Source organism: Phalacrocorax carbo, chromosome 15 (genome assembly GCF_963921805.1).
Source record: "Phalacrocorax carbo chromosome 15, bPhaCar2.1, whole genome shotgun sequence".
Lineage (NCBI taxonomy): Eukaryota > Metazoa > Chordata > Aves > Suliformes > Phalacrocoracidae > Phalacrocorax > Phalacrocorax carbo.
The window spans coordinates 14059189-14074354 of NC_087527.1; the positions used below are offsets into that span (position 1 = coordinate 14059189).

General features: G+C 43.7%; 1 protein-coding gene across 1 annotated transcript in view; it reads right to left on the bottom strand.

The window, feature by feature from the left end:
- The window catches only part of GALNT9 (polypeptide N-acetylgalactosaminyltransferase 9), a 161035-nt gene that overhangs the window by 134336 nt on the left and 11533 nt on the right, over window positions 1–15166 (bottom strand). The window lies entirely within an intron of this gene.

A 15166-nucleotide genomic window follows, 5' to 3' on the forward strand; every position in this document is an offset into this window, starting at 1 on the left:
CTTCCCTCCCAAAAGGAAAACCACAGCAGCCTGATCTTCCTGCCTGATACAGTCTTAGACTTAAGACACTAATCGCAAGCAGTGATGCATCATGCCTCTGCTTTCAGAGAAAAGTCAGCAGTTCCTTAAAAAAAACAAACCAAAAAAAAAACAGAAGCACAAGCAGGCCTTATTAAAAGGGAGTCAAATTAAGCCCTTCAGAAGTTAAAGAATCCAGAAAACTAGACACTTCATAAAGCCTACGTCCTTAAAAGACTGCAATGTGGAAATTCAATTGCTGATCGTTTGGAATCATCTGGCCTGGGTTCTGATGTTACATCAAAGCAAATTGAAGACGACTTCATTAAAGTTAACTGACCTGCTGTGATGAAAGGCACTCCAAGATGTGGCGTGCTCATTTGACTTTAAGCAACAATTTAATTCCAGTAGTTGAAAACTTTATGCTTTATACTATATGCTCTTGCAGTTTACAGAACAAAACACTTGCATCTTTATGGCACAAGTAACAGGGGGATGAAACTTTCGACCCACAGGCAGCATCAAGCACTTAGCTTGCTATTTTTCTTATGAGAAAATTAGTCAGATAACCTTCCAAACTATGCACAATGACAATTATTTCATATACCTTTTCCCTAAATCTGATATTCTAGCTCTTCGTGCTGATAATCTGATCTCGTTCTAGGAAAGAGCCATCTTATGCCTGACTTTCTCTCAGAACATACTGCTGTGAGGCTTTTTTCCCCATTCATTACCCAAATTGTCGTCTAGTCTGACTGACAGTTATTATAGCAATGCAGTAACGTTGACCAATATATAGCAGCAATTAAATAAATGATATCACATTGCTTCATTGTGCAGGAAAAGCACTAAAGCGTCTCCAGAAGTTCTTAGCAACAATGACTATAGTATATTTTATATACACGTTTGTGTGTGTGTGTTAAATTCAGCTATTATGGGCAACGTTCTTCGATGCTCAGTTGGTTAGCTAGACACAACAAGATACAATTGTGTAGCATTTCTCATCTCAGAGGATTACCCACTGCTTCAGCAAATGCCTCCTCAACAGAGTGCTTTGCCCCATGACTACCTACATCAAGATCATAATTTGCAGACCCCCAAATCCAGAGTTATCTGCGTTGGCCAGCCTTTTGTGAAAAAAGAGGGAAGGGGTGCCAGTTCAGCAGCACCTTCTCAAAAAAACCCAAAAGGTTGGGATGGGATCAGGAGGCAGATGGGAGACAGTGTCCTCAGGTTTGGCTGAGGCAGAGGCTGCTGGGGAACAAGACGCACCTTCCAGCACATTCTCTGGGCCCTCATCCAAGGGGGCCCCCACAGTGTGGGACCACTGAGCAGGATCATCTCCTCACAGCTCTCCCCGTATGCCAAACATGGAACAGTACCTGGGAGGGCATGGAGGAGCGGAACCCTCCACAGCAGTGCTCCCGCAGGATGCAGAGGTGGGCTGCCGAAGAGAGGGAGTCAGCAAAGAACAAGTTATTTGCACCTTATGGCACAACTTGGGCATCGCCTGCTCAGATATGGCTTGTGCATATTGCCTGCTCAGACGTCTTGGGCATTTTCTGCTCAGCAAAAACCCGGGACAGCCCATAGGAGAATTCATTCCTGTGGGTCTCGCCTACTGGAACAGCAGGGAAAGGGATGGTTTCTGGAAATACTGCTGTTCGGCAGAGAGCCAATTGCTGTTGATTTTATATGCTGGGTGTTCAGGTCCTACAGTGACAGGGAGCAGTATAAAACCTAAGGAAAGACAGATGGAGAAGTACTTCTGGTTCAACTTCCAGCATAAATCTGGGTTTTAACCAAAGCAGATGGGAGATCTTTTCCATTTTCTTCTTTTGAAACTTGCTGCAGCCTTCCAGATCCTCATCTTATATTGAGTTGCCTACCTATGGCTCTAACTAGCACCCACCTCACCCTTTGCTCCACGGCTTGTGAAGCCATTGTGGGCAGGGTTCATCAGCATTTCTGACAGTGCAACCCCGTGGCTCGTATCAGAGCAAAGGACTGAAATCGTGCTGCCAGCCCTGAAGCGGTGACGGGCAGAGAGGGGAGAGAGGGAACCACAGTGGCAATGCCCACAGAGCTGCTATTTTTAAAGCTGCCTTTTCTTTAAATTTTTAGACTAAAAAGATCTACAGCCCATATGCCGGGATCAGTCATACCCAGTTCAACACCGCTGATGACAATGAGGTCACAAATAATTAGTGCCTGTCACTCATTTCCAAATTTATTGCTCTCACTGCAGAGATTTCTGTGTAAGAAAGAAATTGCTGGGAGGGTGGAGAGCAGAATGAACCAGTCTTAGTTTCTTAACCAGATTAATTACTCCACAGGATGCATAATTTTCTAGGAAGAAGAGAGACCTCCTTTTTTTCACCACATACCCTGTCACAATGGGAAAATTACTGAAGAGATTTATGTGAGGAATTACGGCAAAGAAAGATCAAACTACATCTGTGATTATTTTAGTGTCTTTTTTTTTTTTTAAGTTGCAACACAATTACAGGCAGCTGTAAATCAGATTCAGCCAAGGTTCTTCGACATAATTAATCTTTTGCCAATCCAAAATAAAGATAAACAATTGAGAATAATTATACACTCCCATTCACAATAACACAGGCCTGTTCTTAGCCTTTTCCTGACCATCCTGACACTTCTGGCAAGGTCACCTCCCCGTCAGAAGCTGTGGCTCCGCTCCCGCACCTCACCCCTCTTCCATCAAAAGTCTGCCCAGGTGGTACCAGGGACGCTGGGGCAGTCACCAGGCCAGCTCCATCACCAGTGCCACCAGAGGGGGGTAAGCACTCATGAAACTCCTGCAAAACCTCGGAAATGCCCTTGCTGACCTCTCTCGGTCTTAAGTTGAGAGGGGCTCCAAAGCCAATCTTCTGAACTTTACCCACACTTAGACCATCTGCACTCTTGGATAACGACACACAAGTATTCCAGCTCCTGGCACCCTAAAAGGAGGGGATAAAACATTTCCATCTAAACAAACCGGCATAGTCACCCGGGAGTTTTACCTGTGACCCCTGAAACACTTCTCTCTCTTTTAAACAGGAAACATAAAACTCATCCACAAAGTAGTTGTGTCCTTCCTTTTCCAATTCTGATTTCTCACTTGAAAACGTGCCTGCGTACCTTGTAAGGCAATAAAAATCTTTAGATCCTAATTGAAGCAAGAAAATAGAAAAAATAACAATTCAGGGGCAATAGCAAGTCTACATAAATTGACAAAACGGACTTTTAGTATTTCCAGTTATATCTTTTGAAAGAAACTAAAAAGGTTTATAGACTGTAGAATAGGTTCAGTAACAGAGCTAAACGAAGACTCAGTTTACAACAGTTTTTTAAGCTAGTTCTCTACAAAACCACCCTTTTGGAAGCAGGTATTAAAGCAGTTCCACCTAATGAATCAGCCTTAATGCTTCCACCTTGAATTACTCTATTGTGCTAATTTTGTCCTCTTCTTCTGTTGCAACTAGAAACTTCAGGTGAAGGTTAGAGCCTCGCTGACTGGTGTAACTGTAGGCATGGAGGAAAAACTTGGTTTTCCTCCTTCAGGAGTTAACAGTGCCTGTCAGAGCGAAGCAGAGGCACAAGAAAAGCAGCTGGTTGGAGGAGGAGGAGGAAGGAACGATACAAGCGAGCTGTTCAGCACTAAGTGAAAGGTCTCAGCTCACCAGTTGTCTTGCCGTTTATAGCGCCATTTTAGTGGCCTCTAAAAAAAGCTAAGAGGAACAAGTTTTCTAAAATAACATATTTACATCAGAGAGAGGCTCGGTCGCATGAACGGGGCCTTGCCTCTCATACACACCTGGCACAGCCCAGGGACGCCCTCAGCAGCTGCTCGGTTCAGTATGTTGCCCAGACTGGGTGCTAGAAGAGACATCCCGGGGGGGTTCAGCAGGTCCCTACAGGGCACAGTTGCTACAGCCAAAAGAAGAAGTGCCGTGAGCTTTGTCTCGATTCCAAATTGAGCTGATGAGTCCCACCAGACAGACGGTTTGACATTGAAGGGAGATACAGCGGCTACAAAACGGCAGCAGCAACTACTTTTACAAAATGTTTTGAAATCTCTGGATAAAAAGCACCCAAGTGATTTACTGCATTCCAAAAGAAGCAGATTTGGGGCTTGAGACTCAGTATCAGAAAAAGACCTCTTTTTCAGAAATAAACAAGACCCTTCTACCTTGGGTACTTTAGCCATTGAGATGCTCCAGGATAACATTTTTGCACCAGCTTGTATTGGTTCACACATCCTTTCACTGGGCTCCTGAATACAAGGCAGCCCCCACTGTACAGAGAGTTACAGTACTTGGAGCTCTTTTGCAACCGTCACTGACATACCACAGTGCCTCCCAAACGCCCGTGAGGCTGGACTCCCAGTGCCTCTTGAGGGCGAGGGAGTCGTCCTCCCCACCTTTGGGCAGAAAGGAGCTGCTGAAAGGTTAACGAACTCCCCAGGATTGCACAAGATACGGTGGTGGAGCCAGAAATCGACACCAGTGGCTACCTGAATTCTTGTCCTGTTGTGATTAATTTGGGAATTAAAAAGCAGCCTCCCTCAGTTTCTAACACAGGCCTACTCTGGCAAAAGCTGAAGCATCTCCTGGCCAGTGATTCCCTGTGGTGTCGGCAAGAGCTAACGGTGTGGGGTAGCATCATGTGGCATCACGTGGAGAATGGTATTTCTCTCTTCTCCCTCCCATGATACCACCCTGAGCCTGCCAAAACGCTGAGCAACTTTCACAGCCTGTGCTCCCTTTTTCCTCCCTCTGCCATGCTGCATGCTTCATTTTTGCCAAAGGATCCTATGCAAAAATTTGCCAAAACCAGGTGCCTGCCTCTTTCTTTGACTCCTGTAAATACTGCACAAACTATGGTTAATGAAGAAATGACCACAGGTAGAGAGTGGTCCTCTGTGATTAGTGCCTTGGAGAACATTAGAAAAAATCAACCCTGTTTTGTCCTGTAGGCATAAATTTGCTGAATGCATTAACAGCTCAGAGCACCAAAATTAAACATGGAAAAGTAAAAGCATTTTGCAGTTGCAAGCACAAGGATCAACAATATCCAGAAAAAAAAATTATTTGAAACTATTTCACTATTTGACAATATTTCCGTCAACTTTGCAAACAGTAGTACGCAGCATGAGGAGTCAGTAGTGTCTAGTCCATGATTCAATCTAAATGTTAAACAGAGCCTGGCCCTTAATTTCTGCTTACCCCAACTCAGTTTCTCCTGCCACCACCCATCAGTAAGCCTATATAATATATAAGATTTGCTTCCCAAGGGAACTGATCTGAATTTTGTCCATATCAAAGGTGTTTACATTCTGAGCTACAAGGAACGCTCTATGTGGATGAGATTTAGTTTTACATACAGAAACATTCACCAAATCACACTCCACAGGGACAGAGGCTCCAACTGGCTGCAAGAGAAGAGCAACAAACAAAACCCCATCCAATTTAAATGACTCCAACGCTTCCATTTATCTGAAATCCAAAATAGAGTCCTATTTTTTATAGCTGTAATCAAGTTTGCCGCATCCTTACTTGAAAGATTTATGTCCCCTAGTATCCAGTATCAGCCCCAAGTATGTCTGAAGACATACCAGGGAGAAGACAAACAGTATCTTGTGGCTGATGGTTTGAAAAGGAAAAAATATGACTTGTAAAGCTGAAGCACTTAATCTGCAACTTTTTGGCTCTAGAAACTAGGTGGTGCAGAGGTTTTTTACCTTGCCCTCATCTCCAGACCCTTCTCTCTGTGCAAGTAGGAGCCTAAGATGGTGTTTCTCAGCCGTCACCCACAGAAGACTGACAATCCTGTAAGATATTTATCTGCGAGAAGGCTGCTGATCAGCGGTGAAGGGATGAAGTGATTTGGCAGCTCTGCCGGGAGGAGGGCTGTTGCTTTTCTGCCCACAGAAGCTAGTCAGGCAGAGAGAGTGCAGAATCGGGAGCCTTGGAAATTAGGTAGGTTAGGACAAATTATCCGGCAAGAGGACTCATACCCAACCCCTTATGTGCTTTGCCCTGTGTTGTTTCTTCTTTAAAATGGGGACATTTTCTGGTTGCAGAGGGCACCCTGAGGCACAGCCTATGAATATCTGTCAAGTGCTCAAAGTACATTAGAAGGAAAATGCCAGAAAAATGCCCAGGGCTGTTATCAGCATCTGGGCTGGAAGCTGACCCTTATTCCATCCTACACACTCTGCCCCTACCATATTGATGTATTAATCATTAAACCCCTTATAGTATGCCCTGCCAGGACAGGATTTGGCCAGAGCAGCTTTTCTTTTCCCTTAGTGTTTTCATAACACTTAGTCCAGGTTCAGGACACCATTGTAGCAGATGCTACATGAGCCCAGAAAGACAGTTTCTGCCCCAAAGAACTCGCTATCAATGTTGAAGACAAGAAAGAGATGCAGAAGGATGATCAGGCAAGAAGACAACATGGATCAGTAAGAGAGTGCAATAGTGGCCTGTGGATTTCATCCTTGCCATAACAGCAAGCGAACATGTTGTTTCATAGCCCGCTGGAGGATTTTCTTTTCTACCCCATTGAACAGGTTCTATCCCAATGTGATCCCCATACACCGATGGCTGCTTGGGGGATGAAAAGCAGAGGATTGCTATGGGAAAGTAACCCAGGGGCAGGATTTACAATCTTCTCCAAAATAACATGATCAAGGCATTTCTCAAATTATTCCTTTTGTAGAAAAGCTTGTAATAAAAGCTCCTTATTCATTCAGGTTATTTTGAGATGATGAAAGATGGCAGTTCTGATATATGTAAGAGAAGTTTCCTGCTGAGCAGGCTCAGCGCAACTCCTCCTGTGTCTATAGAGGGAAGGAGCCCACATGGAGATCTCTGGTAAAGCTGTTCCATGCCAAGTGCCAGATTCCTAGTGCATGACTTAAGGCTGAGGAAGAGGAGAGGAATATCTGAGAAAATACAGAGGAAAAAAACATAACAGAGAGCCAGGTGTAGGAGACAAACCTAGTAGGAAAACCTGTGTTAATCGTCTGGGCACAAAGTGGAGACCGAGCACGGCCCTCAGTGCATGCAATGGGCCTGCTGGGATAAAAAAGGACCACGTGTCCGTGCAGAGCCATTTTCTCTCCCTGTCACCTACTGTCCAAAGGTGTTTCACACACGCCACTGCTGACTTCATCAGCCCTCTTACAGGCCTAATTTTTTTGTTCATTGCCGTAGCAGGAACAGTAGCATTGCGTAGGCTACTCCCTCTCTAGACACAAAATTCATTAGTGCTTTTTAATTGGAAGAAATACTGTGATTTTATGTACAGATATCTAATATCAAAAGTAATTGCTTTTATAGAATACTCATTTGGAGCTGGTTTCCCCTTGAGATGAGAAAATGTATTCTAATTACAACAGATAATTCAGGAGGAGATAAACAGATTGACGACTGGAAGGACCAGGAAATGGGAGCTACACGGGCCGATGGAGATGAAGAAAAAACCCCATTTGTGAGGTAGAACCCTGATCCCAAGCCTATAGATAATAAGAGAGATGCCAGAGTTTTGTCAGAGCCTTGATATAAGCAAAATCCATTTCCTGAAGAGCAGGCATCCTTTAAACAAGGGAGAAGCATGCAATATATTTTTAAAGTTAAATTTTAGAGTAACAACAAAAAAAGAGGCTACCCCATATGCGCAATTCTAAATTATCTAAGTGCGATTCTGATTTTTTTTTTCATTTTAATTTTAATGATCAAAAAGATGATTCACAGAGAAAGATCAGTTTGTTTTCTTTAAATAAATAACAGATGCCAAGAATCTTCTAGAAGCTTTAAAATCCCAGCTGACTTGTGGCTTGTGCTGGTTTCTCTGCAGGGATTTGGAGGAAAGCCAGAAAACTTCTCTGGTGATGGCGCTGGGAGAGGGGGAGCTGAAACAGTGGTGTAACTGCCTGGCAGCCCACTGATATTAAAAGGAGGCAAAATCTGAGTGTCATCAGTTTGGTATCTGGCCTCTGGCAGTAGCCAATACCTGAGGCTTCAGAGGAAACGAAACACAAATCACAAAGCACTTGGCCAATTAAACTCTCCACAGTCCCTGGAAGCAGAGTTCCCTTCTGAACCCCATAGGCAGGTAACTAAAGCCCTGAAGCATAATATTAGGTTACCCTCATTATCTTAACTCAGACAGGTAGAAATAGGCCTTAAAACTACCCAGTGCCCTTTAAAAGCCCAGCCACTAATATCGGATTCAACGACCTCTTGCAGCAATGAATTCTCTGGTACTGTCACGGTCACAGTGTCACCGACTCACATGAAATGGATCATCTGTATCAATATATTAGATTTTCTTTAATTTTTCCAGGGAAACAGTGGTGAGAACCCTTGGGGAAAGTGATCATTAAAATGATAACAGAGCCATTCTAGAGCAAGGGAAAGGGAGATCTCCTTGAAAACCTCCAAGGTGCAAGACCTAAAACTTTGGGGCTGCTTAATTAGATTCAGGAACAAGCTGTTCCAAGCCAAGTTAAAGGGCTTTCATTGCATAAATGAGGAAAAAAATCTTTTGAAAAACAAGGAGTTTGCTTGTGTGAATCAGAGCTAGGGAATGGAAGGGGCAGACCAGTGCGGGAAGGGAGCTCTGACCCAAGGTCTGACAGGAGGGATCCCACAGCTGAAAAGATGCTGTTGGATGCAGGGACATTGTCTTGCACCTGCAGAGCTGAATGCACGCCTCTAACCGCTAAAAATACCCCTTTGATTTCTGATGCAATTCTGAATGAGAAATCCCTGACTGGCCTATTCTCAGACCAGCTCGGCTACAGCAGTAAATCCCACAGGGCTAGGCTCCGTAAGGAAGAAATTATCTTTAAATACAAGGAACCTAAAAAACCCCATATCTATCTAACTTCAGGTCCTATGCAGGCTTGTACCACTCGAGACTCTATTGTGCTGATATTAAAGTCTAAACTACCCAAAGGCGGTCCCACATCTGACATTGCCAAGACAGCCAAATTATTCCCTTTCAGCCCAGGTTTCAGTCAGTCACCCTTGGGGCTCTGGTCTGTCTCAGAGGGACTGTGTCCAAGGCTCGGCAGACTCTTCTCTCCCTGCTCAAGGGCGTTTGGTGAGCTGTCGACACAGGCCAGACAAACCCATCTCCTGCAGCATCATTTTGCAATCACGCTCTGCATTATTTGCAGACATTCATATGCCTCCCTGCTCATTTACCTAAACAGTCTGCTATTAAATTAAACTAACATAATCACACAGGCAGCTTTCCCAATAACAAAGTCGCATACAACACTTGCCATTTGTATGACTGAAAAGCTCCTGGTCGTCCTACCCATTTTATGCAGCAGAGGATGACCGCATTAAACCTAGCCATAGTAGCTGCTGGAACTCAAAATCACATCATGCTTCAAAGTAGGATGTCGGTTTTCCACAGCCGTGAAATTAGTCACCAAGACCATGTCTGGCAACGCAACTACAACAAAGAGGCAACGTAACACCTACAGACCTGCTGGCTATGCCCACTGGTCTCCCTTCCGTGCTCCAAGAGCCACTGTCTGGTGTCTTTGTTGGCCATGAGAGAACCAAGCGATCTGAAAAGGTCCCCGGTTTTGTCAGGGCAGTGTTGGTTCGCTATCTGCTGCCTCTCAATCTTACCATTGGGCATTTCTCCTCGGGAATAGACAGTAGAAGAGATCAGCTACCATTGAGGACATGAGATTTTGAATACTTCCATCAGATCCCTTCAAGGGGTCATACTTGAAAATCAGTTAATTTGGATATCGGTTTTGACAGGAGTCAGAGAGGGCCTTGATTCCTCCATTTTTCTTTCAGTATGAGGTTGCCTTATAGGCTCTTTAAACGTGACATACTTTTCTTTTGCATCATTACACAGCCATATTGATGGCTGGCTTCAAAACATACTCATTTTCCTGACAGACTGCCTATTTTACCTCTGTAGATATGTGTATTTTTCTTGATCTGTGTTTGTGTGCCTCTTTTTCAGGCAACATCTTTGACACTTCTCGGGGCGTTTGGCTTGGAAATTTGGTTTGAGATAGAACTTGCATCTCTGCTTTTCCTCCTCTTTCCTCCCTTCACTTTATTTTCATATCTCATGTCAACATACACTACAGCTGCGCCTTGCTCATCAATGCCAGGCTGCAGTGCCTCCTTCCATCAACCTCTTAATACACATATGATTTAATTTTCTACCAGCAGGACAAGTCAGTTCAAGCCCAAATACAGGACACATTTGAAACAGCAAAAATACAGCCCAGAATCCAGCATCTGAACCAAAATGCTTACAAATCAACAATTTATAGCAGTTTTGAAACTACAGTGGTTGAAGAAAATTACTATGCAGAGGCCTAACTGGTGAGATAGATTGGCAGCCACATTTATGGCAGATCTATTAGAGGATGCACCACAACTAAAGGTCTCATTCTCTCCTGCTCACAGAGGAGTGAGGAGCAGAAGTCCACAGCGCTGAGAATCATATGTGGTTTTCAAGTGCCTTGCTATTGTTTAAGGAAACATCGAGCCTGGATTCAGTTTTGGCTCCAGAGAAAAAACTGTTGCCTCTTGAAATTTGTAAAAGAAAGCCTGTTTAGAAATGAAAGATGCAACGTTGCATGGATAGCTTATAGCATACAATTAATCAGGGGTTTATCAGGGAAAAATAAAACGAATTATGTACTATATTCTCTGAAGGAAGCAAATCAAAGGATGAGGTAGCTTTGCAAAAGAAGTGAGGATAAATAGTAATTGTCAGTAAATTTGAGAAAATAAAGATGTAATGCTAGGGAAAAATATTGGCACAATGTTTTATTTAAAAGCAGTAATAAAAACATTGCTTACTTTGATTTCTGCCCTTTCTGGTTTATTGTCGATATAAAGATAAATTGACTCAGACTTCCAGGAGCGGGAAAGCTACGATCCACTGTTACAGGCACTTTGAAAACCAGCACTGCTCCAATACCTGATTCATTATTAACAAGACTGGCTTCATTGCATGTTGGTATTTTTACGAATTGACTGTGACCTATGGCTAGTTGAGGCCCTGACAAACTCGCTGCAAGACAAAGTGGGGTTTGTCTGACAAAAGGGGCTGCATTTGGTAGCAACGCGCTGCTTCGATCCGCCGACAGAGTACGTTTAAAGCCATGACGCACGTACAGGATTCAGATCATCTATAAAGACAATGGCCGAGTTTTTGAAATTGTGGATCGGGCTTCTCCAATTTACCTTCCTAATGCCACTGACTGCAATGATGCTTATTTGACAATGTGAAAAGAAATTCAGGTTTTCAGAGACTAATTTTTTCCTCCAGGTTTCCTTTCCTTTATGCAAAAATTCCATAAAAGAATTAATGTTCCTGTCCCCTGATGTGTCTCAGGTTTGTACTTATGACTATATTACGAGATGTTAAATTACACAGTAAAGAGAAAAATGAAGACAATGACAGAAGGTGCCTTTATACAAAAGAAGATCCTTCCGTGAAGAGACAGGCATGAATCAGAATTTGAATTTCAGAAAACTCAAGTCTGAGCTTATGGCTTGGGCTCATCGCGCCTCACGGACACAAAGCGGACGTGCCATCCGCTCGCGCTTAAACTTCAGGTCAGACCCACGCTTCCCATAAGCAGAAAGAGCTTCCCAAATGGCCCCACAGCGAAAGCCAACGCTGAGCCCCCTGGGCCAGGGAGGGTGTCTGATGAGATGAGCAGCAGGGCATGCTTCCCGCTGCCGAGCAAAGAGCAGCACAGGATCGTTCCTCTGCTCCTCGCGTTATTTAATTATTCAGTCACTACTGAAAGGCAATGAGACGAGCTAGTTGGACCCAAGTCTGCCATTTTAGGAAGCTGAAAATAAAGGAAGCTCTCCTGCAGTACTGGTGTAGCGTCAGGGAAATCTCATGCTGCTATCGTTATTAACTGAAATAAGAAGGAAAGCAGAGAAAAAATGCTTGCATTAACATATTGCCAATTAACAGAGCAAGCAGAGGAATTCAGTGTGAAGATCTGAGCCTGGTGCCTTTAAAAGCTAAGAACTTGATTTTTATGTTTGTGTTTAAATGAGTAAAAACCCCAGTTGTCACCAATATGATTTTTAGCCCGGTTTGCTAAGAAAAAGCAGTTTGCGGGATCACACTGTCTGCATTTGTCTATCAGTCTGCTTCCCTCTCTCATACCCTCCCCTCCCCTCTGCTCATTAGATTTTGAGGACTGTGTCTCATTTCAGCCAAAGCTTGGCAGGCAGGCAGAGGTCTCCAAAAATTACATTTCTGCAAGTGTCACAAAAGCCAACATCTGGGAAGAAAGTGGCATTAAAATGGTCCCACTGAGAGAAGAGGTTCAGTGAAAGATCAAATATGAGAGACCCATCGGAGCTATTAGACACCACCCAAGAATTCACCTCTGGGATACCAACGCACAACAAAGTCAGCTTTTGCTGCTCAAGGAACTAAACACTTATTTTTAGGATTAATTGTGGTAATTACTGGATGTCTAGGTCTGTTGGATGCCTGGTTGTTATTTATACCATTGATTAACAATATCATGAGGTAAGATGCTGCACAGACTAGGCTGGACTCAGACCTCCTCGGTTAAATAGAGGACACAGATAAGGGGGGGGGGACACGGAAAAGAGCAGAGAAATGAGCTGGCACCACAGCTAAAGAGCAAAGGAAAGGCACACCTGGAAATGAAGTCCAGGTCTTGTATTTCAGCAGCTGTAAATATTTTCTCAAAAGCTAGGACTGAAGCAGCTCCCTTAGCCCCTGGCTCCTGTTTCTGCAAGCTTACACACGCTTCTTGTCAGGTGTTAGCGGCAATGATGAGAACCAGTTTAAGTGATAAAACAGCATGGCTTTTGGTCACAGATTAGGGGATGCCTAATGAAATAATGAGGTATGTCTGTGACCCCATTTAAAACTACTTTCCCTGTAAAGATGCCTTGTTAAAGAAAATTCATATGGAAATGCCTGACTCACTGAATTAGTACTTCTTCCCTTAGGAAGGGAGAGACACAGAGGTGAGGCACCGCGACAGCAGGACACACCACTCCATGCAACTCTGCCTCGTCCCTGGCATTTATTAATCCTCCTGATTGTTTATAGTCAGGGTGCTTTTCCCTCTCTACCTTTGAAAGGAATATAAAAGCAAGGTATCTTCCTAAATCCACACAGCCTCATCAGCAGAGTATCAAGCAAAATCTTTTTGATGTTTTTTTGTTTGGGTTTTTTTTTGTTTCGTTTTGGTTTTTTTCTTTTTTTTTTTTTTTTTAACAGGGAATTTGTCAGTTCAGTATCTGTCAAAATACTTTTGAAAATAATAAACCTCTAGTTTCACAACCATACACCGAGACACTCATATCTAGCATAGCGAAGCCATAGGCATAAAATATCACCCATCAAACAGATTAGAGGCATCTTCTTCCAGCTCAGGGACAAAACCAACAGATCAGGCACAGGCTTCTTTTTTTAAAATAAGGTTCTATGCAGAAATATCCAGTTTTGGTTTCCGATAGTACAGTGTACAGAGGATATCTTGGCCTCCTATCACGTAGAGCATCGCAGAGTCATGTCTAATTGGTGTTGATCCTGCATTAGCTGTCCTGTCCTTTGGGCCCGATTCTGACCTTGCTGCTGCAGCGCGATAAGTGGGCTAGGTGAGAGAGAGCTTTCATCATATTAAATTCTGCTCCAGAAGAGTTATCAACGATCTACATTAACATGAATTGTCAAACTGTGGTATGGGCTTTACCAGAATCGCCTGTAGTAGATGGTGCTGCATGGGGAACTCCGCCTCTCCTTAGGGCTAGAGCAGTCCTAGCACAGCTCACGCACAGAGACCCACATTCCAGATCACTAATCCCATGCTTGCATCGTCGACTATAAGCAACTTTAATAAGAAGAATTTTACAAAGTATTTCACTGGTCTCGTTCTTCCACAACCTCCACTGTGTCTCTAAGACAGCAGTATTTGTGCTCCAGCTTCTTGTCAGTATGATTAAAGGCTGAGAGATGCCTAAACAAGCCCTGTAACATATGCAGAAATGCCCTCTGCAATGATCAATGCCTTCTCTGAGGGCTGCATCCCTCAGCCTGTGCCCATTGGCATGCTGGGCCGCACCAGCTCGGCTTCAAAGTTAGGCCGTGCCTTTGTTCTCTCATGAATATCTTCCCTCCATTTCCGCACATCTTCTGTTCACTCCTCTCACTGTGCAAGGAAGACTTAAAAACCGCACTCTTGCAAACTTTTTAACGCGTGGCAGAAAGAGGGAGACGCAGAATTCAGTTATTAGGCAGATCAGGTTCAGAATGAATTACAGAATAGATTCTTAATTCCCTGACCTCATCCAGGAGGGCTCTCTGCAGCCTGGCTTAGGGTTTATGTAGGCTGTGAATATGGGAACCATACCAAGCTGTCTCTTTCAGAAAACAGACGGTTTTGTGTAATAGCCCCACCGGATACTAGCATTATAAAAGCCATTTCTGTTCCAGAATTAATTTTCTGTTGAATGAAAATGTGTTGAGCCGGATGGATCTACTTCAGGAGGAGAATCAGGCTGGCACAAGCCTAAAATCGAAGATTATTGGTTTTGTGTATTCAAAGCTGGAGTAGCTGAGAGCAAAGTGTTCAGTGCAGGTGCTGACATGTTCAGGTCTAGACCTAAAGGAGTGTCCCAGGAAGGATGTATCGAGTGAGTTTGCCAAATAGTAGATTGAAGAAAGATGGTAAAATTTCTAATTAATACCTGCAGGTCTTTTCACTGCTCCCTACAATAGTAGCAGTGAATAAACAAAAGACATTAAAGTGTTGAGAGAACTGCAACCTCCAGCAGATGCAAAAGATCATTAAAAGGTAGGAGAAAAGACTGGTCACCAGGAAGAAATACATGAGCAGGCTCCGGTGGAGCACTTGGCTGCCCACATCCCTGTGATGGTGCTGGAAGTCGGAAGCCTACATCCGCAGACCTGGATTCTGGGGATTCTCCATGTGATGCAGAAATTATGTAACAAAACTACCCAAAAAAATGTGGTCTCCAAACGCAGGGTTAACACACTAACACCTAAACCACTCAACCACCCGTTTTTCCAAACCAAACCCACTCACTGCTTGTGTAAGTGGTAAGCACCA